The sequence below is a fragment of the Moschus berezovskii genome, chromosome 7, assembly GCF_049115385.1.
Source record: "Moschus berezovskii isolate FMDL1 chromosome 7, NW_MosBer_1.0, whole genome shotgun sequence".
In the NCBI taxonomy this organism is placed as follows: Eukaryota; Metazoa; Chordata; class Mammalia; order Artiodactyla; family Moschidae; genus Moschus; species Moschus berezovskii.
Genome location: NC_142466.1, coordinates 91619675 through 91641247, shown reverse-complemented (window position 1 = coordinate 91641247; position 21573 = coordinate 91619675). Strand labels below are relative to the sequence as shown.

General features: G+C 37.7%; 2 protein-coding genes and 1 non-coding gene across 5 annotated transcripts in view; 2 read left to right on the top strand and 1 right to left on the bottom strand.

Moving 5' to 3' along the window:
- CENPP (centromere protein P) overlaps positions 1-21573 on the bottom strand; it is a 228189-nt gene that overhangs the window by 26493 nt on the left and 180123 nt on the right. The gene's annotated exons all lie outside the window — the stretch shown is intronic.
- Positions 2655-2761, top strand: LOC129557687 (U6 spliceosomal RNA). Its single transcript, XR_008686279.1, has one exon. It is a non-coding gene; the product is annotated as a U6 spliceosomal RNA (small nuclear RNA).
- ECM2 (extracellular matrix protein 2) overlaps positions 15570-21573 on the top strand; it is a 42921-nt gene continuing 36917 nt past the window's right edge. For all 3 annotated transcript variants that reach the window (XM_055427465.2, XM_055427462.2, XM_055427463.2), the window contains exon 1: positions 15570-15726. The gene's annotated coding sequence lies outside the window, so the exon portion shown is untranslated. The remainder of the gene's footprint in view (positions 15727-21573) is intronic.

Below are 21573 nucleotides of genomic sequence, written 5' to 3'. Positions count from 1 at the left end.
AACACACTGATCAGAGCAAACACTCTCTTCCAACAACACAAGAGAAGACTCTACACATGGACATCAACAGATGGTCAAAACCAAAATCAGATTGATTATATTCCTTGCAGCCAAAGATGAAGAAGCTCTATAAAGTCAGCAAAAACAAGACCGAGAGCTGACTGTGGCTCAGATCATGAACTCCATATTGCCAAATTCAGACTTAAACCGAAGAGAGTAAGGAAAACCACCAGACCATTCAGGTATGACCTAAATCAAATTCCTTATGATTATACAACGGAAGTGAGAAATAGATTCAAGGGATTAGATATGATAGAGTGCCTGAAGAACTATGGATGGAGGTTTGTGACATCATATAGGAGGCAGGGATCAAGATCATCCCCAAGAAAAAGAAATGCAAAAAGGCAAAATAATTGTCTGAGGAGGTCTTGCAAATAGCTGAGAAAAGAAGAGAAGCAAAAGGTGCAGGAGAAAAGGAAAGATATACCCATTTGAATGCAGAAGTCAAGTGTGCTTTAGGAAACATCACCACGAACAAAGCTAATGTAGGCGATGGAATTCCAACTGGGCTATGTCAAATCCTAAAAGATGATGCTGTGAAAGTGTTGCACTCAATATGCCAGCAAATTTGGAAAACTTAGCAGTGGCCACATGACTGGAAAAGGTCAGTTTTTCATTCTAATCCCAAAGAAAGGCAATGCCAAAGAATGTTCAAACTACCACACAATTGCACTCATTTCATACATTAGCAAAGTAATGCTCAAAATTCTCCAAGCCAGGCTTCAACAGTATGTGAACCATGAACTTCCAGATATTCAAGCTGGATTTAGAAAAGGCAGAGGAAACAGAGATCAAATTGCCAACATCTGTTGTATCATCAAAAAAGCAAGAGAGTTCCAGAAAAACATCTATTTCCGCTTTATTGACTATGCCAAAGCCTTTGACTGTGTAGATCACAACAAACTGTGGAAAATTCAAGATCACCTGACCTGCCTCCTGAGAAATCTGTATGTGGATCAAGAAGCAACAATTAGAACCAGACATGGAACAACAGACTGGTTCCAAATTGGGAAAGGAGTACGTCAAGGTTGTATATTGTCACCCTGCTTATTTAACTTATATGCAGAGTACATCATGAGGAACGCTGGGCTGGAAGAAGCACAAGCTGGAATCAAGATTGCCGGGAGAAACATCAATAACCTCAGATATGCAGATGACACCACCCTTATGGTAGAAAGTGAAAAAGCAAAAGAGATTCTTGGTGAAAGTGAAAGAGGAGAGTAAAAAAGTTGGCTTAAACTCGACATTCAGAAAACTAAGATCATGACATCCAGTCTAATCACTTCATGGCAAATAGATGGGAAAACAATGAAAACAGTGACAGACTTTATTCTTTTGGGCTTCAAAATCACTGCAGATGGTGACTGCAGGCATGAAATTAAAAGATGCTTGTTCTTTGGAAGGAAGGCTATGATTAACCTAGACATCATGTTAAAAAGCAAAGACATTATTTTGGCAACAAAGGTTTGTCTAATCAATAGATGGTTTTTTCAGTAGTCGTGTATGGATGTGCGAGTTGGACTATAAAGCAAGTTGAGAGCTGAAGAATTGATGCTTTTGAACTGTGGTTTTGGAGAAGACTCTTGAGAGTCCCTTGGACTGTAAGGAGATCCAACCAGTCCATCCTAAGGGAAATCAGTCCTGAATATTCATTGGAAGGACTGATGCTGAAGTTGAACCGCCAATACTCAGGCCACTTGATGTTAAGAACTGACTCATTTGAAAAGACCCTAATGCTGGGAATGATTGAAGGTGGGAGGAGAAAGGGACGACAGAGGATGAGATGGTTGGATAGCATCACCAAATCAATGGACAAGAGTTTGACTAAGTTCCAGGAGTTAGTGATGGACAGGGATGCCTGGCAGGCATACTGCAGACCATGGCGTCGAAAGACTTGGATATGACTGAGCGACTGAACTGAACTGAACTTAGTACTAAGAACTGACTCTAATCAAGTGTAAGTAAGAACTTTGTGAACTTTATTTATTTTTACAGATTTTAGCAATGAGCTGAAGAGGCACACAGTAAAAACAAAAACTTAAATGACTTAATTAGCAGCACACATGTGTATTAGTTCTCAAAGAATTTATATACATTTGGGGAAAATATATGGAAACCACTATTTCTAATATAAAACAGAGTTAATCAGTGCAGGCAAAGTAGCAAAGCCAATGCACTACTATGGGTGAACTGTGGAACTAGAGACAGTTTCTTGGAAAAGATGATATTAAAGTTAGGGACTGAAGAAAAGATCAGGCTATCAGAAGGTGGAGTCTTGAGTTTTTAAAACAATAACACCTGTTTGCTTTCAATACCTACGTGCATGTGAGTGGCAACATTCAAACTTTTCACTCTGGCAGAGAAATGCAGAGTAAAGATGAGCACTGTGTTTAAAAATACTATTATTTATGTATTAGTTGTCTCAACAGGGTATGACAATAGATAATTTTAGTCTTTGTTACATATTGTTTTATCAATTTCTAAATTTACACTTCTGCTGTAATTTGGAGGGAGGAATTTAGTTTTACTCTTTTTAAGATCAGAGTTTCATCTGGGCAAATTGAGAAAAGAACTTAATTCAAAAACAATATCTTGTGTTCGCTTCGGCAGCACATATACTGAAATTGGAATGATACAGAGAAAATTAGCATGGCTCCTGTGCAAGGATGACACGCAAATTCATGAATCGTTCCATATTTTTTACAGCCACTATGGAGAATGGTGTGGAGATTCCTCAAAAATAGAACTTGGAAATAGAACTGCCATACGATCCAGCAATCGCACTCCTGGGCATACACACCGAGGAAACCAGAATTGAAAGAGACACATGTGCTCCAATGTTCATTGCAGCACTGTTTATAATAGCCAGGACATGGAAGCAACCTAGATGTCCATCTGCAGACGAATGGGTAAGAAAGCTTTGGTACATATACACAATGGAGTATTACTCAGCCATTAAAAAGAATGCATTTGAACCAGTTCTAATGAGGTGGATGAAACTAGAGCCTATTATACAGAGTGAAGTAAGCCAGAAAGAAAAATACCAATACAATATACTAACGCATATATATGGAATTTAGAAAGATGCAAATGATAACCCTGTATACGAGATAGCAAAAGAGACACAGATGTATAGAACAGTCTTTGGGACTCTGTGGGAGAGGGTGAGGGTGGGATGGTTTAGGAGAATGGCATTGAAACATGTATATTATCATATGTGAAACTAATTGCCAGTTCAGGGTCGATGCATGTTACAGGATGCTTGGGGCTGGTATGCGGGGATGACCCAGAGGGAGGATAAGGCGAGGAGTGAGGTGGGAGGGGGGAGAGGGAACTCATGTACACCCGGGGTGGATTCATGTCAATGTATGGCAAAACCAACCAATATAATATTGTAAAATAATTAGCCTCCAATAAAAATTAAAAAAAAAAAGATATTTGTACAACTATGGTATAATAGCCAAGATATGGTAGTAACAGCCCATCAACAGACAAATGAATGGAGAAGATGTGGTATGTATGTATGTGTGTGTATATATATATACACACACCTGATTACAACTCTGCTATAAAAATACAGATGAAATTTTGCCATTTGCAACAATATGGATGGACTTTGAGGGTGTTATGGTAAGAAAAATAGATCAGATGGAGAAAGACAAACACTGGATGATTTTACTCACATGTGGCATATAAAAAACAAACAAAAAATACATGAACAAACCAGATCAATCAAAAACAAACACATACATGCTGAGAACACAGTGGTTATCAGAGGGAAAAGGGCGGGGTCAGGGGAGTGTGAAATGATGAAAGGGGATCAACTGTATGGTGACAAATGGAAGCTTAATTTTTGGTGATGAGCACACTGGAGTGCATACAGAAAGATAACGTTGTACACAAGAAACAAATACAGTATCAATAAACCAAATGTCCCCTCAATAAAAAGTAAATTAGAAAATTTCTCTTGCGTAGCAATTAAAACATGAAACGGTTTTATTTCCCCCAAATAACTGAAGTACTTGCGTGGCTGGAGACATGACAGATACTCACTTGTTACCAGTCTCTAATGTATGACATTTCCCCACAGAAGTGCCCATCTGAGGCAAAAAAAACAACAACAATATCTTTGCACATACAGAAAAAAGTCAGTAATTTCCAGAATACTATTCATAAAAATTCCATAAACCCTAGAAGAGTTTGAAAATTGCACTTACAAATCTGCTAGAATTAAAATTAAATTTGTTTAAAAATGGAATAAATGAAGTTAACATTAATTTTTTCCTACTCTCAGATGCTGAAAGATTCTAATGGAAATGAAAAAGATGATATCACCCACCAGTAATGGGGAAAAAATGAGGCCATGGACAAACACACTATGTTTTGATTTATTAAACTGCAAGCGAGCTTCACTTTATCCCCCATGAGTGATGGCTTAACTGGTTGCCAAAGTCTTCTTTTTTACAAAATACCTTTGTAAATATTGTGGTTGCTCTGATTTATAGCCATTGCCTTCAGACAGTGTATCAGTAGAAAAGAATCCCATTCCCAACAAATGTTAAAACTACCATATGTGTAATCATCTCACAAACCTCAAGCAAAGTGTAGGTTTCAGAGTTGGCAGGAGGAAAATTACAGGGAAAGAGCAGTTCTGGAGGCTGAGGCTGTGGTGGTTCATCCCAAAGTGGGAATGACATATTCAGAATGCCAGAAACACCTGGGTTGTAAACAGTGGTCTTTTTTAAAGATAAGAACCTGGTCCCAGGGGAGGGTGTGACTCATCCAGTTCTCCATGGCAGGCAAGAGGCCAAGATGAATTCTGGCCCTGATGCCTCTGCAATGACTTTCATCACGTCTGCTCTCCAAACACTCAGGCAATCTGGTTTTCATCTTGAAGGCATCTGACTCCTATGGTTTATGGGCATGTGGAGCTATAATGGTGATGAGAGTCAGTTTCTGCTGATGTGGACTGCAGAATATATTCTACCCCTCCTTCCATTTCTGCTGGGAGAAGGAGCACTGTAGGGGTGAGCTGAAAACTGTGTATCCTGACTGTTGTGAAAAGAAAGAAATCAGACTAACTTGAAGTTATGCTCAGTTCTTCCATTTCTCAGCAAGTCAGGCAAATCATTTAGCTCTGTGAAGCTTTAGTCTCCTCATTTAGACTGTAATACTTTAGTGTTCTTCCTCTGAAAATTGGAGGATAACAAGGTACATTATTGGGTTGAAGGATTTATTGAGTACTGTCCCTAGCCAGAGAACATCTGGCACATAGTGGAGCTAGTTAATGCTGCCAGTTGCTTTGTTTCTCTTCTATCCCCATCATGTATAGGGTATGTAGGAAAAAGTGAGGACCTGATTCTGCCAAAGGACATACAAAAAATGTCTGTTCTTAGGTTATTTTTAAGACTCTATAAAACCAACTGCTAAAATAACATGCATTATATTTTTACCCTTGAATGTACATTCTTATGGCAAAAAAAAAATCACTATAGTTTCTAAGAATGGAAATTAAACCATAAATACCAAATGTGATTTTCTTTGCACAAAATTTCTCCTCCAAAAAACTTAACCTAAACCTCTTGAAACACTTGTCAGAATATTACAAGTGTTAATATAAGTTGGTTTGGATAAGCAAAACTATATCCTGGCTGTGCAGACATGACATAAACTCACATCTCCTTTTAAGCCTAAACTTAAATAAATAGCTATAAAAGGGAGAGATGGAACCAAAATTTAAAACCCCTCTGAGCAGTAAAACCAGTAATTAGATAAATCTTGCATTTCTGAATTTCCATGAGTTATCACAATAAGGAATACAGGAGGAATAACAAGTTTTGGAGTAGACAGTACATCTTGTTCTTCTGTATGTGCTGATACCATGAGTGGGAGAGATCCAACCCAAGTTGAACAAATGAAAGTTGGCAATTTGACTATAAAGCTCAGGAAACAGTTAAAAGCTTAGAATAGATCTGTAGCTCATTGGCATATGTTAAAGCAATGTGGTTAGTGCTCCTTTATGTTTGCTTACTGGATGAACAATATTATGAGGGCAAGCAAGGGCAGATATAGAAGAGGGCTATGGAGGATGGAGAACATGAATATTTATGATGTGGAAGTGGGTGGGATGAAGTCAGTAAAAGATGAAGAGAAAGAAAGATGGATAGAAGGAAGGACAGATGGACTTCCAAGAATAGGGCGATCAATAAGACAATAAGAGAAAAGAAGGCTGATAGATGGCTTCTGTGGGCCACTGAATGTTTGAGAGGTCACTTTTACACCAACCATAAATGCCACAGCTGAATAACAGTAGATTAAGCCATGAAATTAAAAGAAGCTTGCTCCTTGGAAGGAAAGTTATGACCAACCTTGATAGTATATTAAAAAGCAGAGACATTACTTTGCCAACCAAGGTCCGTCTAGTCAAGGCAATGGTTTTTCCCGTGGTCATGTATGGATGTGAGAGTTGGACTGTGAAGAAAGCTGATCGCCGAAGAATCGATGCTTTTGAACTGTGGTGTTGGAGAAGACTCTTGAGAGTCCCTTATACTGCAAGGAGATCCAACCAGTCCATTCTAAAGGAGATCAGTCCTGGGTGTTCATTGGAGGGACTGATGCTAAAGCTGAAACTGCAATACTTTGGCCACCTCATGCGACGAGTTGACTCACTGGAAAAGACTCTGATGCTGGGAAAGGTTGGGGGCGGGAAGAGAAGGGGACGACGGAGAATGAGATGGCTGGATGGCATCACCGACTCTGTGGACATGAGTTTGAGTGTACTCCGGAGTTGGTGATGGACAGGGAGGCCTGGCGTGCTGTGATTCATGGGGTCGCGGAGAGTCGGACATGACTGAGCGACTGAACTGAACTGAACTGAACTGAAGGAACAAATGGGAGGCCGAACACATGGAGGTGTTTTCTGTAGATATTATTTCAATAAATCAAGGAGAGAATGGGAAGATGGAATAGATGTAGTTTGAGGACATCCAGACAGGATATAGGAAGATTCTTTATGACTGACAGAAGCTGAATATATTAGTAAATAAAGAAGAACAAATTACAGTTATGCAAAATGCCATGCTGCTGATTCAAGGGCTCCATGATTCCACTGAGACACAGTCAGTGCCTTGAATGTCACACTCTGGAGATAGTTGAGTCATTCAGGCTTAGGTCATGAACACAAAAGAATGGATAGCTGGAAGGTGTGAATATTAAGCTCTCCCAGCTATCTATTCTTTTGTGTTCATGACCTAAGCCTGAATGACTCAACTATCTCCAGAGTGTGACATTCAAGTCCAAGTGTTAAGTGATGTTAGTTTGGTCTTGGAATAAACATACCAGAGAAGACAAAAGACCTGTACACTGAAAACTATAAGATGCTGATGAAAGAAATTGAAGATGACACAAACAGCTGGAAAGACATACCATGTTCTTCAATTGAAAGAATCAATACCATCAAAATGACTATACTGCTTAAGGCAATCTACAGATTCAATGCAATCCCTATCAAATCAACAAAGGCATTTCCCACAGAACTAGAACAAGAAAAAAAACCCGTTGAAATTTGTAAGGAGACACAAAAGACCCTGAATAGGCAAAGCAATCTTAAGAAAGGAAAATGGAGCTGGAGGAATTACATTCCTTGACTTTATACTACACAGCAACAGTCATCAAAATAGTATAGTACTGGCACAAAAACAGAAATATAGATTAATGGAACAGGATATAAAGCCAAGAAATAAACTCACACACCTATGGTCAATAAATCTACAACAAAGAAGGCATTCTCAGGTGGGTCAGATGGCAAAGCATCTGCCTGCAATGTGGGAGACCTGGGTTCAATCCCTGGGGCGGGAAGATCACCTTGAGAAGGGAATGACAACTCACTCCATTCTTGCCTGAAGATGAACAGAGGAGCCTGGTGGTCTACAGCCCATGGGATCGTAAAGAGTCGGACATGACTAAGTTACTACCACGACAAAGGAGGTTAGACCATACAATGGAGAAAAGACAGTGTCTTCAATAAATGGTGCTGGGAAAACTGGATAAAACTCTTGAGGAAAACATAGAACACTCTTCGACATAAACACAGCAATATCTTTTCTGAGCCATTTTCTGAGTAGAGTTGTGGAAATAAAACCAAAATAAACAAATGGGATCTCATTAAACTCAAAAGCTTTTGCACAGCAAAGGGAATCACAAACAAAACAAAAAGACAACCCATGGAATGGGAGAAAATTTTTGCAAACAATGCAACTGATAAGGGATTAGTCTCCAAAATTTACAAACAACTCATGTGGCTCAACATCCAAAAAACAAACGACCCTGTCAAAAAATGGGCAAAAAACCTAAATAGACATTTCTCCAGAGAAGACATGCAGATGGCCAAGAGATGCATGAAAAGATGCTTACCATCACTAATTATTAGAGAAATGCAAATCAAAACTACAATGAAATACCACCTCGTGCTAGTCAGAATGGCCATCATAAAAAAAGTCTGTAAACAATAAATGCTGGAGAGGGTATGGAGAAAAGGGAGCCCTCCTACACTGTTGATGGGAATGTAAAATAGTACAGCCACTATGGAGAACAATCTGGAAGTTCCTTAAGAAACTAAAAATAGTTATCATATGATCCAGCAATCCCACTCCTGGGCATACATCCAGAGAAATCCATGGTTCAAAAGGATACAGGCACCCCAGTATTCATTGCAGTTCTGTTTACAAGAGCCAAGACATGGAAGCAACATAAATGTTTGTTGACAGAGGAATGGATAAAGAACATGTGGTAATATATATACAATGGAACATTGTTGTTCAGTTGCTAAGTGGTTTCCTACTCTTTGTAACCCATGGACTGCAGCATGCCAGCCTTCCCTGTCCTTCACTATCTCCTAGAGTCTGTTCAAATTCATGTCCATTGAGTTGGTGATGCTATTTATCTAACCATCTCATCTGTTGCCCTCTTCTCCTTTTGCTTTCAGTCTTTCCCAGCATCAGGGTCTTTTCCAATGAGTCAGTTCTTCGCATCAGGTGGCCAAAGTATTGGAGCTTCAGCTTAAGCATCAGTCCTTCCAATGAATATTCAGGACTGATTTCCTTTAGGATTGACTAGATACAGATACATCTTTCACTTTCATCAAGAGGCTCTTTAGTTCCTCTTCGCTTTCTGATATAAGAGTGGCATTATCTGCATATCTGAGGTTATTGATATTTCTCCTGGCAATCTTGATTCCATCGTGTGCTTCATCCAGCCCAGAATTTTGTATGATGTACTCTGTATATAAGTTAAATAAGCTGGGTGACAATATGCATCCTTGATGTACTCCTTTCCCAATTTGGAACCAATCCGTTGTTCCATGTATGGTTCTAACTGTTGCTTCTTGACCTGCATACAGATTTCTCAGGAGGCAGGTAAGGTGGTCTGGTGTTCCCTTATCTTTAAGAATTTTACACAGTTTGTTGTGATCCACACAAAGGCTTTAGCAGAGTCAATGAAGCAGAAGTAGATGTTTTTCTGGAATTCTCTTGCTTTTTCTACAATCCAATGGATGTTGGCAATTTGATCTCTGGTTCCTTTGCCTTTTCTAAATCCAGCTTGAATATATGGAATTTCTTGATTCATGTACTGTTGAAGCTTAGCTTGAAGAACTTTGAGCATTCTCTTGTAGTGTGTGAGATGAGTACAGTCGTGTGGTAGTTTGAACATTCTTTGGCATTGCCTTTCTTTGGGATTGGAATGAAAACTGACCTTTTCCAGTCCTGTGGCCTCTGCTGAGTTTTCCAAATTTGCTGGCATATTGAGTACAGCACTTTCACAGCATCATCTTTCAGGATTTGAAATAGCTCATCTAGAATTCCATCACCTCCACTATCTTTGTTTGTAGTGATGCTTCCTAAGCACTTGTAATATGCTCATCAGAAAAAATTTATTTTCCATCTCTCACCATACAGTTGAGTCCCCTTACTCATTTCACCACCCCCTCATTTTAGATTTCCTATGCAAAGAAAGCATCTCACCTAATAAGAGTTTTCTCCTTCCTTAATTTTCTTATACTTTTTGGGGGACTGCATTACATATTCTGCTGGATCTAAAGTTTCCTGACCAAGGCTTGAACCTAGGCCCCTGGCAGCAGAAGTCCCAACCGCTGAACCACCAGAGAATTCCCAATTTTCTACTTATACCCAATTTTCTACTTAAAATTTTTTTTCCCTTTTCTTGTTTTACTGCACTGACCAGAACTTTCAGTGAGCCTGTTTGTCTCATTCACATAAAGGGAAAAATTTCAGTATTATTGAGTATTTTTTAATACTAGCTTTGCTGAGATATAATTTACATATCACTAAATTCACGCTTTTAGAGTACACCATTTAGTGGGTTTTAGTATTTTTATATGTAGGAGATATCACTAATACCTACTTTTGGAACATTTGGGTCACTTTATGAAGAAACACTGTACTCATTAGCAATTACTCCCCATTCTGTCACCCCACTCTAAGTCTCCTCACCCCAGCAACCACTCATCTACCTTCTTGCCTCTTGGATCTGCCTGCTGTGGACATTTCATATAAAAGAGGCATACAATATGTGGCCTCTTGTGATTGGCTTCTTGCATTGAACATAATGTATTTGAGGTTCATCCATGTTGTAGCATGTTTCATACCATTCCTTTTCATTGCTGAATAATATTCCACTGTAGAAACAGACTATACTTACTTTCTCCATTCATCAGCTGGATATTTGAGTTGTTCCCACATTTTGGCTGTTATGAAGAGTGTAGCTTCAAAACTGGTGTACAGTTTTCATGTGGATTTATGTTTCCACTTCTCTTGGGTATATAGCTAGGAGTGGAAGCAAGTTATTTTCTGTAGATACTCTGACAGACTAATGAGTTCTCTTCTATTTCTAGTATGTGAAAGCTTTTTTCCTCCCTCTTCAAACATTAAGATGATCATATAATGTTTGGATTTTATCCTTAAATCAACCAAGTATTTGTTGAATAAACCTAGTATAGTCATGATATATTATCCTATTTATATACTAGTAGATTTGGTTTGCTAATATTTTAGTTTTTTTAAATCTATGTTCATTCAGTTCAGTTCAGTCGCTCAGTCGTGTCCGACTCTCCGCGACCCCATGAATCACAGAACGCCAGGCCTCCCTGTCCATCACCAACTCCCGGAGCTCACTCAAACTCATGTCCACAGAGTCGGTGATGTTCATTAGTGAGACTGATTTATAATTACCCTTTTTTATAATTTCCTTGTCAGGTTATAGTATGGTTATGCTCATCTTAAAGAACTATTTCGAAGAATGTGTTGATTAATATAGGCCTGTAGTAGGGACTTCCCTGGTTGTCCACTGGTTGAGATTCTGGACTTCGAATGCCTGGGGCACATGTTCCCACATGTGATGTGGCCAAAAGATGTGTGTAGTATTCTTTGTGGGAAAATGAAGCAACTTCAGTATGAGTTAGCTGAAAAGGCATTTGACTATGACACTAGGAAGGATATAGAATAGGCTTGAGATAAGGTAAGAATCCATTTCTGAGAGGACCCTTACTTAACATTTTCAAAATTTAGCTTTATCTGAGTGTTATCTACAAAGTTGTCATAAGCAACTACAACCTTAAAAGAAAAACTAACTCACTGGCACTTTCTACCACAGAGGTAAAAATACCGAAAAGGAAACTACTGAAAAATATGTTTTGGAGTTGGAACCTGCACTGGCTGTGCTTATAGCCCGGGTGCTGAAGGACCTGTTGACATCCTGTTTGGTGACCAACACCAAACTGCAGAGAAGCCATCAGAGCCAAGCTTTAGAACATAGTTATTCCATATTCATATTATTCCAGTCGGAATAATAAAAGGGAGGAGAACACTAATACCAGCATTTTCCATGTGTTGATACTACTGTGGTTAAACAGTTTCTGCAGAAGGACTCATGTAATAGTCCATTAACTCACAAGATTTTAGAGCAGGGACCTCAGAAACTGTATAATCTGGTTCTCTGCAACTTTGCCAGTCTTGGCTACTCCTCTATGCTGCTATTTAAATTATTTCTTTTTCTGATTGTTTAATTTTTTTAAAAAAGATTCCTTTTATCTGATCTGGTTATGAAAAGCTCAAAACATCACCCAAAGATACCTAACAGTTTGTTATTTATTTCTTCCAATTTTTTCTCTAGGAAGATATTAAATTGTATACATTAAAAGAAGGTAACATAATAGCACATGCACTGCTTTAAAGTTTCTTTCTTCTTCTCGGTAATATTGTGAACAACTATGCATGTCTGTATAATAGTTACTTCAGTCTCTTGATGCAACTTTATAACAGCCTACTTTCCCTGTCAGTATACAGCTGAGTAATTACCCTCTACACTTGGGTACAATGCTTCAAAGTACTTTCCTGGAGGTACACTTGTGCAGAGAAAGACGTTTCTATAATGGATTCCTAGAAGTGGAAGGCTGGGACAGAATATAGCTATTGCTAAGTTGTTCTCAAAAGAATGAGTTTCTTTTTGCTGTAAGCAATGTGTCCAATACTGCATGTTATTCACATTTTTTTCTTCCAAAAACAATGTATATACTTCAAATCAGGCCACATTCTATTTTAAAGACTATTTAAAAAAATTTTTTTATTTTATTATTTTTGATGCATGGACTCTCTCTCTAGTTGCAGCAAGCAGGGGCTACTCTTCCTTTCAGAACATGGGTTCTAGGTGTGTGGACTTCAGTAGCTGTGGCTCACAGGCTATAATAGTTGCGGTACAAGGACTTATTTGTTCCACAGCATGTGGAATCTTCTCAGGCCAGGGACTGAACCTGTGTCTCCTGCATCGACAGGGAGATTCTTAATCACTGGACCACCAGGGAAGGCGTGGTTGTGTGTGTGTGAGTTGCTCAGCCATGTCTGACTCTTTGCGACCCTATGGACTGTAGCCTGGCAGGCTCCTCAGTCCATGGAATTCTCCAGGCAAGAATACTAGAGTGGGTTGACATTTCCTTCTGCAGGGGATCTTCCTGACCCAGGGATCGAACCTGGGTCTCTTGCATTACAGGCAGATTCTTTACCATCTGAGCTATAGGGAAGTTCCTAGGGAAGGCCTAAAGACTCTTTTTTTTAAGAGCAGTTTCAGATGCACAGAAAAACTGAGAGGAAGGTACAGAAGTTTTCCATATATCCCTAGTACTCTCATCACACAGCCTCCCTGATTATCAACATCCCCCAGTAGAGTGGTGCATTTGTTACATCTGATGAACCTATATACAACATAATCACTCAGGTTTGTAAGTTACATTAGGGTTCACTCTTGGTGTGTACATTCTGAGTTTAGATAATTGTACAAAGACATGTGTTCATCATTATGATATCATATACAGTATTTCCACTGCCTTAAAAATCCTCTGTGATTTCACCTATTCATTTCTCTCTGACCCACCCCCTACCTGCCCCCACAACAACCCCTGGCAACCACTGACCTTTTCATTGTCTTGACAGATTTATCTTTTCCAGAATGTCACATAGCTGGAATCACTAATCAATATGCATTTAAAGTTCCTCCATGTCTTTTCATGGAGAAGCCTATTTCTTTTTAGCACTAAATAATATTCCATTGTAGGATGTACCACAGTTTATCCATTCACCTACTGAAGGTTGCTTCCAAGCTTTGGCAATTATGAATAAAGCTGCTGTCAACATCTGTGTGCAGGTTTTTGTGGTTTCAACTTATTTGGGTAAATATCAAGGAGCGTGACTACAGACTTTTTCTAGAAAACCTCCAAACTACCTTCATAAGAGTCTGTATCATTTAGTATTCCCACCAGCAATGAACGAGAATTCCTACTGCCCCACATTCTCACTTGCATTTGGTATCCTCACTGTTTTAGTTTTTGTAATTCTAATAGGTGTCTGGTGGCATCTCATTCTTGATTTAATCTCCAAAGCTCTTTTCGGATTGTGTGTAGGTATTCTGGGGGAAGAGACGAGGGGAACTCCTATCTCTAATGTCAGTATCTTCCCAAATATTTGGTAATCCTGGGCTATCTACTTATGTTAGAAACACTGACCAAAAGCTCAGAATGTGTGGGTAGAGATAGTCAACTTAGTGTTTGTACTTGGTTGAGCTAGTTCGGATCCCTTTTCTATTAGACACGCAAGACCAAGTAGATGAGAACACGGGTTCAATTTGGAGGTAAATGCATAATACTCGGAACAAATGATGGAGACATTAGGAGGATTGGGGTCATATACCCTGCTTCTGCCGAGTGCAATTTCCCAATGAATCTCACCATTCCTAAGATCTATAATATCTAAACTTGGAACACCCACAAAATTATCCTGTCTTACACCTGTTTGGGCTATAGTATCATCTGTCAGCAGAGTCTATATGCTTTCAGTCTTTAAGGAATTTATCAAAAATTTTGTCTTCTAATAGTACTAATAATTTTGTGCTGCAGTACTGCATTTTTAAAAGAAAATGTAATTTTTAGTTTTAGGAATTTGGGTGGCCCATGTGCTCAATCTATCATCTTGATTTGATCTATCCAAGTCACATTAAGATTTTGGAAAGACAAAAATGTAGCTCTTCTCTGTCAAGCAATTTAGACCCCTGAGGTAAAGTAAGAATTAAAAAAAACAGATATTAAAATTACCTAGTCTATGACAGGCATTTTGTATATGCTATTCATTCTACTTGCACAAAAATTTGAAAGGTAGGTATTACCATCCCAGCTGTATAAAGAATAAACGTTAGCTACAAACAGCAGTAATTCATCCAAGGTCCCCCATAAGCAGCACTGTGGGCCAGGAACCTTGATCTGACTATGACCTGCTCATTTGCAGATGAAGAAACTGAGGCTGAACTAGATAACCAATTTGCCCTAATCAGAAGCCTCACGGCTCTCTTGCCTATTTTATTATTGCTTAAGGTTGGAAATTATATAATTTCAGTGACACAAATATATAACAGCTTTTAAAAAATTTATTTATTTTTGGCTGTTCTTGGTCTTTGTTACTGTGTGCGGTGGCATGTGGGGTCTTCCTGGATCAGGGATCAAACCCGTGTCCGCCTACAGGCGAATTCTTTACCACTGAGCCACCAGGGAAGCCCTGTTTTGTTAACAATATTGTGTGAGACTGGTATGGCTGGTAGGGAGCTGATTAAAGATTTAAATAACATTAACCCAATTAAAGGCATCCCAGGAATGTATAGTCCTCTAACTTGGCAACAATAGCATCTCTGCAGTCTGATAAAGCTCAAGTGACACGCAGGCTAGTATGAATGTTAACATTTTTAATGCAATTAGTCTGTGAAAATCACACATTTCTTAAGCCCCACTTTTGTGTTTCTAACTCCACTTTCTCAGCCTACAGACTAATGCTTTCCCCACCCCCCACCCCCTGCTGCTTTCCATTTTCCCGAGATTTAGAACAAATATTTGCCTTGGTAACCATTTTCCCTAGTTACTCTCTTGGCTGATTTTCTGCACAAAGAACCGAAAGGCATGTAACCCCAAGGGAGGCAGTTATTTTAGATTTTACAAAGAAGTCAGTTAACATTTTTCAACACTCCCTTCTTTGTCTTAAAGAAAGCTCTGGTTTTGTTTCATTTTCATCTGGAGACTTAAATGACACCAAGCAAAGCCTACTTAGTTTAGATTTCCAGGTAAAATGTTTTAAATTTTAAGTTTCTACTAAAGCGTGTGGAATGATTTTAATATTTGGGTGTTTTGTGTTGCAAATATGTTTAGCACTTGAGGAAATTAGCTCTTACGAATAGATTTTTAAAGTTTAAAGTGTACATTATTTTGTTTACTTGTTTTTTTTTTCAGGATGACTACTTCTTAAGTATTTAAAACTTTATGAAATTAGGATTAAATTTATTTTTATATGTTTAAATAGAATTATTTGTTCAGTAGAAGTATAAGTTGGTTTGAAAATTTCATTCTTTTCTATTTTACAGTTCTAAAGAGCATAGGATTAATTAAAAATGTTTTTCATTTTAAGCCTTAGTACTAAGTGAAGTTAAAAGGGATAATAGGTATCTTGTGGCTTTGTGTAGAAGATTAAAATTGAATTTAAACCCTTTTAAAGCTTACTTAAGACAGCTGATGAACAACTTTAATAAAAAAAATAAGTTAATCAAGATTTACAAATGATATTTAATGTTGGGATAAACACAAAAAATACTAAAAAGAAAGACAATTTTACTTGATCAAAATAATGCCTACAGTGGTTAGACCTACTGTATCATAAAAGTTTACCTCTAAAAACATATTCACTCAATTATAAAGCAAATATTAAGTGCAATGTGAAATTTTATAAATCACTGAAAATAACAAAGGCCTAGGCATCAATGATAAAATTAGTATTGAGAGGCCATTTCATAAAAATTATTTAAACATTTCAATGAGACTACTTAGAGTCTGATTTTGTTAAAATTAAGATAGCTCTGTAAATTTATTTCTGTATATATCTATTTACACTTCTGTATAAGCAGAAAATGAGCCAATTTAGGGTAGGGGAGACAGAGATAGGTAGGGATAATGGGAGAAGGGTGAGTTTGGGCAGTACTCTTGTTAAGTTAACAGGCTCAGGGACAACATGATGCCTGAAACACTCATTAAGTTAACCTCCAGAGCCCTTAGGTCCAGGGCCTGACTCCTCAAAACTCTCACCTACCACAGAATGAAGAGTTACATATCCAACTGTCAAAGCAAGAAAATCTCCATGTACAGATTTTATGTAGAACACAGAATTTACACTATCACAGTTCACCTCCCCTGCTACTTAGCAAATTCTACTTCTACCCTGTCTCATGGGCCAACTTTTCATATTGCTTTCCCCTGCTGCTGTTATCATTTCTTCCCAACATTATTAGCTTGCTCTATGAATTGACTTTTACAATTTCAGCTGCCAATCAGGTAGGAAATTTGCTCCTCCCTCACATTTTGCATGTTAGTTTTTTAAAAAACTAATGTAGATTACAAAACATTATTCTAATATAGTTTCATCTCAATGGCCTACAGTAAAGGGTTTGAAATGCAGTAATTAATGTACATATATACTGAAAAAAAGATTGCATGCTGAGGTTAGTTGACATGAAGATACCTTAGAGGCTGCCATTTGTTGAGCTGACATAAAGGGGTGACAAGTCAGTATGTGATCCAACCTGACTAGAGGAAGATAATTCTGGCAGACGAAGTAATAAAAAGAACTACCAAGATTCAAGAGGGCAAGCTAAGTAGATATCACTCCTTTCCTCTCACCAAATGCCTAGAAATAAGAGAAGATATATTACAAATAAATACACACATGGATATATAGCTATGTAGAAAATAAGAAGGGAAACTTGTGGTGAGACAGAAACTGTGAGGAATCCTTCAAATACGAAGAGAAGATGTGAATGAATTTAAAGAGGAAAAACACATCCTTGAATAGGTATAGGAAAGAACTGAGTTAAAAGAATGCATGTGGAAAAGAAAGATATCTTTTACTTGGGAGTAAAAGATACCAAGAAGGATACATAAAGAAGGAAAAAACAAACAAACAAAAAAACCTGTACATTATGTTAAAACCTCTGAATATTAAAAATAAGTTTAAGATCTGAAAAGAACCTCTCCAGAGAGAGGAAAAAGGATTTATTACAAAGAGATGAGAATCAGATTCAAGTTAAACTTTTCATCAATAAGAGCAGATATAAAAAACAAATGGAACAATACATATAAAGTATTGAAGAAAAGTGATTTTAAAATCATAATTCTACTTTCAACTAAACAAAATTATATTTTCTGACATAAAAGAATTAGAATTTACAACCCAAAACATTCGCTCAAAGAAAGGAGACATATTTTCAGTGAAATAAAACTAATCTGAGGGGACTTCTGCTTCTCATAATTGCAGTCTAGGCAATTTAGACTGCTGAGAATTATTTTTTAAAAAAGTAGGAAAAATAACAGGGCTAATATTTACGACAAAATAAAATCCAAACAGCTTTTCTTCCGGAGGCATCTGTGGAACCCAAAGAGGTGACTGAGAAACTTAGTATAGCTTTAAAGCAGCCGCTCAAGTCATGACAAAAACAAAACTCAAGGAAAGCAGCAGGAAGTAGCAGGGGTGGTAGGGAAAAGCGATGCTGATGAAATCACCAAGCTTTGGTTTGGGACCTAAAATATAATTATTAACTAGATATAGTGAAACTCAGCTTCAAATCATGTAATTTATGATTGATAGTACACTTACTTTCATGTTTGAATGTAAATTCTTTTAGGATAAATAATACATCATTATAGGCTTCAAAGTATTTTCATAATTTTTCATATGTAATGGCTGGCAGTCAAATAACATCAGGCATAAGAAGAAACAGAAGAAATAGCTAAAAACCTACAAAGAAATAACAGACAATAGAAATAGACATATAAAGGGTCCCAAAACGGAATTGTCAGATTCAGATTTAAATAAATGTGATTACCATGTGGAAAACATGAAAGATTAAAAATTTCAGTAGAGAATCAGAAAGAATAAAAACCCATTAAAAACCCAAAAACCTAAGAAACCACAAAAACAGAAATAAGGAAGTCAATGGATGGATTCAATAGTGGATAAACCACAGCTGAACGAGGTTAGTGGAATAACCAGGATCAATCACAGGATGACAGAAGGATGAAAAATATGAGAGAAAGTGACATTAAAGACAATGAGAAGACTATCATACATGTGGGCTTCCCTGGTGGCTCAGACGGTAAAGCATCTGCCTGCAATGTAGGAGACCCAGATTCCATCCTTGGGTCGGGAAGATCTCCTAGAGAAGGAAATGGCAACCCACTCCAGTACTCTTGCCTGGAAAATTCCATGGATGGAGAAGTCTGGTGGGCTACAGTCCATGGGGTCACAAGAGTTGGACACAACTGAGCGACTTCACTTCATCATACATGTTGGAGAAGGAAATGGCAACCCACTCCAGTATTCTTGCCTGGAGAATTCCATGGACTGAGGAGCCTGGTGGACATGACTGAGTAACTAACACATCATACATGTCATTGTACTTCTAAAAATAAAAAGGAGAGAGAAGCAGGAGAGTATTATTTGAAGAGGTAAGGGCTAAGAAGTCTCCAAATTTGATGAATATAAAATCACAGATTCAAGAAATGCTATGAATCCCAATAGAGAATATCTTAAAAGCAGCCAAAAAAAAGTTACCTTTAAAGGAAAATAATTAGATTGACAGATGACTACTCAATACAAAATATGGAAAAAAGAAGACATTGGAGTGAAATCTTCAAAATGCTAAAACACTTGCTAACCAAGTGTTATATAGAATTCCATATATAGGAAATACATTCTTTCAGAATGAACATAAGATATGAATATTTTCATATAAACAAACATACAAAAGAACTGGTCACCAGTTGTCCTGCACTAAAGGAATTACCAAAAGGTATTCTTCAATTAGGAAGAAAATAATCCTGATAGAAGACTGGAGAAGCAGGAAGAAATAAGGAGGAAGAAAAAGGAAAAATATTTACATAGATCTAAACTAGTGGTTCTTAACTGGAGGCAGACTGATCCTTTCTGTCTCTCAAGACACATATGGTAATATTTGAAGATATTTTTGGTTGCTACAACTGAGAGGAAGGTGGTAGTGGTATCTACTGGGTAGAAGCCAGGGATGCTACTAAATATACAAGGGCCAGCTCCCCCCTCCACTACAAAAAACAATTATCTGAAACAAATGTTAATAGTGCTAAGATTAAGAGAGCCTGATCTAAATGAGCTGTGAGCATAAAATCATCATCATCGTCTTTTGAATAAAGAACTAAAATATGTAACAAAAGTAGTAGATGTGCCTGCCAGAATGAGGTAAGTAAAGTTGTCCAGGAACAGATAAAGGTACTTATTTATATTAGACTTGATAAGTCAAGGATGTATGTGGTAATCTCAGAACATAAAAGCAAAGAGCATAAAAGGAAAAAGTATATAATTACTAACTTGGACTGCAAGGAGATCCAACCAGTCCATTCTAAAGGAGATCAATCCTGGGTGTTCATTGGAAGGACTGATGCTAAAGGTGAACTCCAATACTTTGGCCACCTCATGTGAAGAGTTGACCCACTGGAAAAGACTCTGATGCTGGGAGGGATTGGGGGCGGGTGCAGAAGGGCATGACAGAGAATGAGATGGCTGGATGGCATCACCGACTCGATGGACATGAGTTTGAGTGAACTCCGGGAGTTGGTGATGGACAGGGAGGCCTGGCATGCTGTGATTCATGGGGTCGCAAAGAGTTGGACACGACTGAGCGACTGAACTGAACTGAACTGAACCAAATTGTTACATAATTTATGGAATGAAAATAGAGTGCACAGACCATAAGCATTTACAAACACTACTATATATGTCCATATGACCACAATTTATTACTGAATGGAAAGAAAACAGGTTGTACTAAAACATATATCAAATAGTTAATTTATATTTAAATATATATGTTCATACATGTTTAGGAGGCATCTTGAAAGATACTTTTAAACTAGCGGTTGGGAAACTATGGCCTACAGGCCAAATCCTGTTTTTGCCATCAGAACATAGTTGTGGCCATCCATTTACTTCTTGTCCATTGCTATTTTGGGGTACAATAACAAAGTTGAGTAGTTTCAACAGAGATTGTTGTCTTGCAAAGCTGAAAATGTTTACTCTCTGGACCCTGAAGAAAAAGTATGCCTACGCTTGTAATAAACTATGAATTATGGTTAAGGCAACTTGTCTTTTATGCCTACATACCATTTTGAGTTTGTAAAAACTATGTACTATTTTTAGAAACTTAAACACATCTTTAAAAGCATTGATAAAAACAATTAAGAACTCAGCGGAAAGATAACTGTGTAAATGTGGCTTTTATCTTTAAGCCTCTTATGAGCCATGATGCGACCAACAACAAATTGTAGCTCAATCTAAGGAAGACTTTTCTGGCAGAGCAGTTTGAACATGGATGATAAAGAATTTCCCATTAGTGGAAAAGCAGATGACTTCAAAGATTCATTCAAAATCTAAGTTCTATAGAGTGAAGCACCATTATAAATGATACAGATTGCAAGGGAACAGAAGCATCACGTGAGCACAATGAACACAAAAACTGAAAGTAGGATCATAAATAAAGGAACATGCAATGCTGATTAAATGAGCATACAAGCATAATACAGAGATGTTGTGGATTTGATTAGACCACCAATAAGGGGAGTCACACATTTCTTTTTTTGTTTGTTTGTTTTCAAGTGCATAAAAGTTATATTCACAGTACACTGTAGTCTATTAAGTGTGAAACAGCATTATGTAAAAAAAAAATATTGCTATTGTTTAGTTGCTAAATCATGTCTGACTCTTTGCAATCTCATGGACTGTCTCCAGGCTTCTCTGTCCATGGGATTTCCCAGGAAAGAATTCTGGAGTGGGTTACCATTTTCTTCTCCAGGGGATCTTACTGACCCAGGGATCAAACCTGTGTGTCCTGCATTGG